This window comes from Hippopotamus amphibius, chromosome 13, assembly GCF_030028045.1.
Source record: "Hippopotamus amphibius kiboko isolate mHipAmp2 chromosome 13, mHipAmp2.hap2, whole genome shotgun sequence".
NCBI lineage: Eukaryota > Metazoa > Chordata > Mammalia > Artiodactyla > Hippopotamidae > Hippopotamus > Hippopotamus amphibius.
Window position 1 is genome coordinate 72,313,546 of NC_080198.1, and position 8,451 is coordinate 72,321,996.

Genomic DNA, 8,451 nt, shown 5'->3' on the forward strand with positions numbered 1-8,451 from the left:
TGTTTTAATCTATATCGCTACATATAGATTAGATTTAGAAAGGGAAATGGAAAATATAAACCATTTGATCTGGTATGTGGTAGAAAGATTATAGATTTCCATTAAAATCATCCTAATAAGATTTGTTCAATTAATGGTAAAGATGATCTCTTCTTCTAGAGTATCTACTCCTTGTATAAAGGAGAAAACAAAAAAGGTAGGTAATAACATATAGAAAATTCAGTCCAAGAAAACTTAAGTTATTTATGTTATTAATGTGCCATCCCATGAAAAAAACCCATTTGGGCTAAAGCCTTCACAGTGGGTGATTTTTTTAAACAAATATGCCAGATCATACACATCCAAATGATTGTTGTTCAGGTCAAATAATTCCTCTTGGGAAGCTGCATTCTCATGCCAACGGATGGTGCCATTACTTTAGACATTTTTGGAACTCTTCTTTTGAAACTAACTTCTAAAAATTTTCAAGAGCCACATAAGAATATTAGTTTTTTAAATTAATTTTTTTTGGAGTACAGTTGATTTACAATGTTGTGTGAGTTTCTGCTGTACAGCAAAGTGAATCAGTTATACATATATCCACTCTGTTTTTGATTCTTTTCCCATGTAAGCCATTACAGAGTATTGAGTAGAAAGAATATTTGTTTTATCTTAAAGTTAGATCTTGTTTTTCACTAAGCCTTCCTCTCAAAACAAGCAAGTAAAACCACAAAAACCTAGAGTAAAAGCTAACTTAATGTATATCTTATGCATTAGACTTGACTTTTTCTGAAACTCAAATTCACTTTCAAGAGACAGAAACTTGCTACCACTGAGGATACTTAAAAGAACTGGCCTATAAAAGCAATGCAATCTCCACTTGACAATGACTTACTGATTATCTTCACCAAGGAGCCAGGATAAAAAAGTTTGACAGTGTATCATTTTGGAGAGTGCAGGGAAACAGGCACTCTCTAATCCTTCTGAATGCAATAGAAATTGTTAACACCTCTTCAGAGGGCAAGTAGGCAATAGCTAACAAGTTTTAAAATGCATTTATCCTTTGTTCCACAGATTTTACGCATGTGGGAAAGGAAGTACCAGGGTATCTATTTACTGTGGTACTTTTTGTTATAGCGAAGATAAGAAGCAACCTAATACCACAAACAGAAGCCTGGCAAAAACACATCATGGCGGACTTCCTAGGTGGCGCAGTGGTTAAGAATCCGCCTGACAATGCAGAGGTCACGGGTTCGATCCCAGCTCCAGGAAAATCCCACATGCCACGGAGCAACTAAGCCCGTGTGCCAAAAAAAAAAAAAAAAACAAAAACACATCATGGCACATTTATAAAGGGAACACTAGGCAGACATTTAAAAATGGTCGTAGGTACTGATGTGAATAGTTATCACAATTTATTAAGTGAAAAAAGAAGATCCAGAAGGGAGAAAGAAGAGTTAGCCTTTTTTCTGAGTCTCTACTAAGTCTTTCACTTATAGAATATTCCCTTAATTATTTTATTTTGAACAGCAACTATTGTTTGGTAAATACTGTACTACCCTGAAATGACACCAGTCTAGAATGAAATGGGTCAAAAAAAAGATAACACAGATATGATCAGGATTACCCCATAATTCCAAGTGTTAGATACAGTTATAAATTTTAAAGTTCTCTTTAAAAAGCGATGTAGGGACTTCCCCCATGGTCCAGCGGTTAAGACTGCATGCCCTCAAGTGCAGGGGGCACAGGTTTGATCCCTGATTGGGGAACTAAGATCCTGCATGTGACGCAGCATGGGCCAAAATAGTAATAATAATAATAATAATAATTAGTTTTTAAAAAAGCAATGTAGGGCTTCCTGGTGGTGCAGTGGTTAAGAATCCGCCCGCCATTGCACAGCGAAAGAAACCATAAACAGGACTAGAAGACAACCCTCAGAATGGGAGAAAATATTTGCCAATGAAGCAACGGACAAAGGATTAATCTCCAAAATATACAAGCAGCTCATGCAGCTTAATAACAAAAAAGCAAATTACCCAATCCACAAATGGGCAGAAGACCTAAATAGACATTTCTCCAAAGAAGACCTGCAGATGGCCAACAAACACATGAAAAGATGCTCAACATCACTACTCATTAGAGAAATGCAAGTCAAAGCCACAATGAGGTATCACCTCACACCAATCAGAATGGCCATCATCAAAACAACTAAAAACAATAAATGCTGGAGAGGGTGTGGAGAAAAGGGAACTCTCCTGCACTGCTGGTGGGAATGTAAGTTGGGGTACAGCCACTATGGAAAACAGTTTGGAGGTTCCTTAAAAAACTAAAAATGGAACTAACACATGACCCAGCAATTCCAATACTAGGCATATACCCGAAGCAAACCATAATCCCAAAAGAAACATGTACCATAATGTTCATTGCAGCACTGCTTACAACAGCCAGGACGTGGAAGCAACCTAAATGCCCATCAACAGATGAATAAAGAAGTTGTGGCACATATATACAATGGAATATTACTCAGCCATAAAAAAGAATGAAATTGAGTTATTTGTAATGAGGTGGATAGACCCAGAGTCGGTCATGCAGAGCAAAGTAAGCCAGAAAGAGAAAAACAAATACTGTATGCTAACTCATACATATGGAATCTAAAAAATAAAAATGGTACTGATGAACCCAGTGACAGGGCAAGAATAAAGATGCAGATGTAGAGTATGGACTTGAGCACACAGGGTTGGGGGAGGGGGAAGGAATGGGGAAGCTGGGACGAAGTGAGAGAGTAGCTTTGACATATATACACAACCAAATGTAAAATATATAGCTCATGAGAAGTTCCTGCATAACATAAGGAGACAAACTCGATGATGGGTGATGACTTAGAGGGCCGGGATAGGGAGGGTTGGAGGGAGTCACGGGAGGGTGGGGATATGTGTATAAATACAGCTGATTCATTTTGGTGTACCTTAAAAATTGGCACAGCACTGTAAAGCAATTATATTCCAAAAAAGAGCTTAAATTTAAAAAAATGACACAAAGATTACCAAAAAATTAAAAAAAAAAAAAAAAAAAAGAATCCGCCTACTAGTGCAGGGAACACAGACGGATTCAATTTCTGGTCTGGGAAGATCCCACATGCCATGGAGCAACTAAGCCCGTGCACCACAACTACTGAAGCCCATGCACCTAGAGCCCATGCTCTGCCACAAGAGAAGCCACTGTACTAAAAAGCTCATGGCACCACAACGAAGAGTAGCCTCTGCTTTCCGCAACTAGAGAAAGCCCGCACGTAGCAATGAAGACCTAACGCAGCCAATAAATAAATAAATAAATAAATAAATAAATAAATAAATAAATAAATAAAATTATTTTTAGAAAAGCAATGTAGTACGTATACTGTACAAATCCCCGGTGTATACCTACAGCACAGAATCTTTTAAAATATAATTGCCTAATGTTTTATAAATTCATGACAAGGCTTGGGACAAAATTTGCAGCGATGAGAACATACGCTGATAATAAAATAATGCTGTATCTCAAAAGCTTCGACAGAAATGAGGGGGACATACTTTGGGAAATGCTTGCATTACCTCCAGAATCACAGCAGCAGTGCCAAAGACACCGATGTCAGACATGTATGTGAAAAATGCACAGGAAGCATTTGAATAAGCTGTTTCATAAAATGTAAGACAGAAAAAAGAATACATTTAACTTAACGTCTCATGTGATTTAAAAGTGTGTACATGTAACTTAAATTCTCAAATGTATACAAAAAATAGGCATTTTAACTATTTCAGCTACAAACCTGAAACACAGCCTCAACTTTTCTTATCCTCTCATTGAGAAATGGTGATCGACTTTTAAATTTTTTAATCAAACCACCTACTTGACAACTCCATGTGAACATCTAAACAGACACCTTAAAATCGTGAAATCAGAATTCCTAATGGCCCATCCTTCGTCTTGCTTCAACCTCACTCCTTGACAGTTTTCTTCATATTAATAAGTAGCACCATGATCTCCCTAGCTACTCAAACATCTAGGAGTTACTCTGAATTTGTTTCTTTCAACTCACACGTGCAATCCAGCAGCCAAGTCTTGTCTACGTGACTTTCAAAACCCTATATTCTAGTCTCTTCATTTCTATCTCCTGTACTACCTCCCTGATCCAAGCCCACCACCTCTCACCTGGGACTGTGGCCACAGCCCCTTAACTGGTCTCTCTGATATTATACTAGCCTCCCTTCAATCCATTCTCCACACAGCAGCCAGAGTCATCTTTGAACAAAGAAAACCTTAACATCTTAACTACCCTACTTGGCTTCTCACTGAATTGAGACTCAAACTCAAACTCTTTCTATCCCCTACCATAGCCCCTCTCGCCCATGCCGGCCCCTCGATACTCCTCATCACATCAAACTCTAACTGCCCCCAGTCTGGACCACTCTACTCACCTGCACCCGGCTGATCGCAGCTCCTCAGCCCCTGCGCAGACAGGTCTTCCCTGATCACTCCACCTCAAGTGGCCTCGACACACTATGTTCTCCCCCCACGCTATCTGAATTCTTACTATCCTCTATTTTTCTTGTTTATCAATCTGTTGGTTTATTGTCTGCCTCCTCCGAGGAGATGTAAATGTCATACTTGTCTGTCTTGTTCACGGCTGCATGTCTGTACTTAGAAAATGCCTTGCACATACTAAGTCCTTGATAACTATTTGTGTGAATGAATAAATAAATGAAGCCTCCTAAATTAACTGCATTAAAAGGGACAATAGTCCTTTGAAAATCTGAATGCTGGTATATTTGTTACAGAAAATCAACATTGTGTTTTAGCTATTAATGTTCATCTTCCTTTGGATGTGAGTCTCATAACTGACCATGGCTAATTTACCCTATAGGATATCCTATAGGGCCTAATATATGTCTTAAACTAAGCCAGTTTCCAAAAATTCTTTGTTAGGTGTTTTGTATTATATTTGTATTGTCACAAGTGTTTTACTTCTAGATATTTTCCTGGAGAGATGAACTCAGTATTAAATGACACAGGAAAAATAGATCTGGTATATTCAGTGACTCAATCAACAATTTTTATTAACGACCAGTCATGGAGGGAAGGGTTTTCTCAAGACCACATCATTGATTATCTGAGTCCCTGTAGATATGTCCCTGTGTAGGAAAACATATGTTATCATAACATCAAAACAATCACTTATAAACCAAGCATAAATGAAACTAAATCCTCTCTCCCACCTCTCTCCCTTTAGGCATCCCTTGAGGTTTTGCAGTGCATGACCTATGTGGCTGTATGAAGTGGGCCTTCCTTCCTAAGACTAATATCTATCATCTCCTGTTGATTGTTTTTTAATACTTTAATCTCTGCAAATACAAATCACCTGGAGACTGAAATTTTACACTCTTATGTAAGATATAGAATTTCTAGAAGGAAACCAAGGTGATATTGGAGAACTATTCTAATATTACATAAAGCCACTGATAATTAAGGGTTAAGTCCAATTAAAAAACAGCTAACAACTGGAAAAAAATCAACAAGGATCATGATATAACAAACACGTGAAAAGAGAATTCTATTCAAAGAACTGCAGTCTAGATTAAGAAAGGCTGCTGGAAAAACGTCAAATATTAATTTTAAAAAACTATATTTGAGGAAAAAAGACTCTCTTTAGGATCCTGCTGCGAATGCCAAATAAGAAGTAAAGATACTTGTGTTTACGATACAGTCTTGCCAGAAAATTGTTTATTTTAATAGCTTGGAGTTTTCATTATAATCTAAATCTTCTTAAATCTAAAATAAGGTAAATTTACTCTTATAACCCATGGTTCCATTTTTCAAGATAAAGTTCCGATCAAAGCCTTTTCACTGATATTTTTCCGTTTTAATTGGATTCACTTTTGTGTCCTTTTTTTTCTAGAATAAATTATTCTCATGAAGGTCCTTGAGTGTGTCAGGCACTAGGGATACAGGAGTGAGCAAGCCCAGACCTCTCCTCCCCAAACTGAAGCTTATATTGTGTCCAGCAGCGAATTTACACACACACTGAATTTGCTGTCATATGAAGTTATATGTAACTGCATATGAATGAAAAAAGATGGAAAGATGAACATGTCAAATATGAGGGTAATATACCAGATGGGATTCAAGAAACCTGGCTGGTAGCTCTGATGGGGCAAATCACTTCTTTGGCCTGAGATAGGATCTCTGTTTTCCCTTCTTTCTCTTCCTTGAGTCTCTGAGATTTTGAAAAGTATTTACATTAGTGATATTGGAAGGGAAAAAAAAGCACCATTTTATTTAAACCTCGTGAAGCAGGCATGCACAATCCCAGTTTCTAAATTATGAAGCTAAATTAAATGGCTGAACCAAACACATTCTGCAAGCTGGTAACAAAACCTGGAATCAAATCTGGGTCTCCTAATCCAAGTCTTACGGCCTACAAGAACCTAAAAGTTCCCAGAACATCAATGTTTGTCACGAAGACACTTCATAATGTCTAGCTGCATCCGAAAGAGTCAAAGATCAAATTTAAACACACAAGGCATAGAGAAAATAAAATCACCTATAATACACATCCTCTAACTAAATTCTTTCCATCCAGATCATAAAAGGACAGCACACTTAACCACTGAGGTAAAAACACTGCCTCAAGGGATTCAGAGAACAAAGATTCTTAAGGATAGTGTCCTGAAAAAAAATCTGACTGAATCCCATGCCTATGTTTCTCTGAAAGCATAAAATGTTTTACAAACCGAAAATGATTCACTGAAAAGAATATATAATAAATGTGTTCAAGAGAAGAATAATTCTCAGGGCTGCTAGATTTAGCAAATAAAAATCCTGGATATCCAGTTAAAACTCAGTTTCAGGTAAACAATGAATAATTTTTTAATATCAGCAGTATCTAAAATTCAAATTTTACTGGGTGTCCTATATTTTAGCTGGCCACACTAGTCACTCGATATTCTATTTTTCCCAAGTGAAACTGTTGGCAGGTAGACAACAAAGAAAAAAGCAGGTTCTATGCAGCATGCTAATGAGCTCCAGGCTATCAAATCACTAATACTAATTTTATCATTGAAAGAGCACAAAGGATCCTGTGTAAGATAACTGAACCTTTTGAAAGCTCTTGGATTAATAATTTGTGGCATAAAAGTCTTCCTTAAATCAAGCTTTTTCATTTTACTGTCCAAACTATACCATATATTTAATAGAGAAAAAACAAACTGCAATCTACTTATAAAAGGGAGGCTGACTAAGTGCTAAAAACTCTTGGGACTTACAACCACACCCCGAGAAGCTGTGTTTTTCAGCCATAAATCCTAAATTCCAATCTGTTTCTTAGCTTTTGCTACCAATGGGATTTGTGACCAGTGGCAAACAATTTTCTTCTTCTGAGTTTCGATTTCATCCTCTGTATAATAGGGGAAATACTGCCTATTCTAACTTCTTCATGAAGCGCAAGGTGCTGACTTTCTTCAGCAGAGTATGAAGCCAAGAATACCAAACTGGCCATCAGGAGAGAACTCTAGTTCCAACTATAAGAATACACAGACGTGAGGCTGAACCAATCACAACTTCTCTGGAGTTCATTTTCTCCAGAGTACAAGTTCTTCATTGTACACACGGTCAGCCATATGAACAGGTCATGAAGCCTGCTTACATGATGAACGGGCCAGTAGGTGATGAGGATTAGGTTGGTCAACTCTTGTCATCTCCTTTTGCCCCTCAGCTTCCTCATTTTTAAACAGGCAAAAGACTTCTTCCTCCTTCACTCACCGCACAGGGTTGGTGTGCGAGTCAAGTTAGAAAACGCACGTGGAAGCATTTCAAAATCTCTTCCATATATTGAAGATCTTGCTATCTCCTAGACCCTTAGGATTCATTCCAGTGGAGACGTAGGGCTGGGGTAAGGAGCCATGGCTGTTCACTCCCTCCTAAAGTCCAGCCAAGAGAATAAGAGAAAGTGAGGGAGAAAAAGGTTGTATTCCTGGTGGTACAGGCCCACAGGCTGAGTGGGCCTCAGAGGGTTTGGAAACAGGCTGACTACCTGCACCCTGAGCATCCAGAGTACTTGTCCAAAGCAGATACTGCAGATTGTCACTCATTATAGAATCCCACTGAGTTCTCCCTCTAAAAAGAAGAGTTACATCATAACTCTACATAAGTTACATCCTAGCCACTTGAACGAAAAGAACAAAATGGATGCACGTTCCACAAAGGTATTCTACCCTCTCCTACAAGCACTGATAACTTAGTGACTCTGCTTTCAGGTATCAGCAAGTCCTTGCTAACTGCCCTGCAATCGAAAGCAGAACAGACCTCTTGAAGTCTTTGAGTTGATTTAACTTTTACAAGGCTGTTAATGAAAGACAACAGGCCCTGATTAATGAAGGACAACAGGCCCTGGACCCTTGAAAAAAACCCACAGCCAAGGGAAATGCAATAAAAATTAAC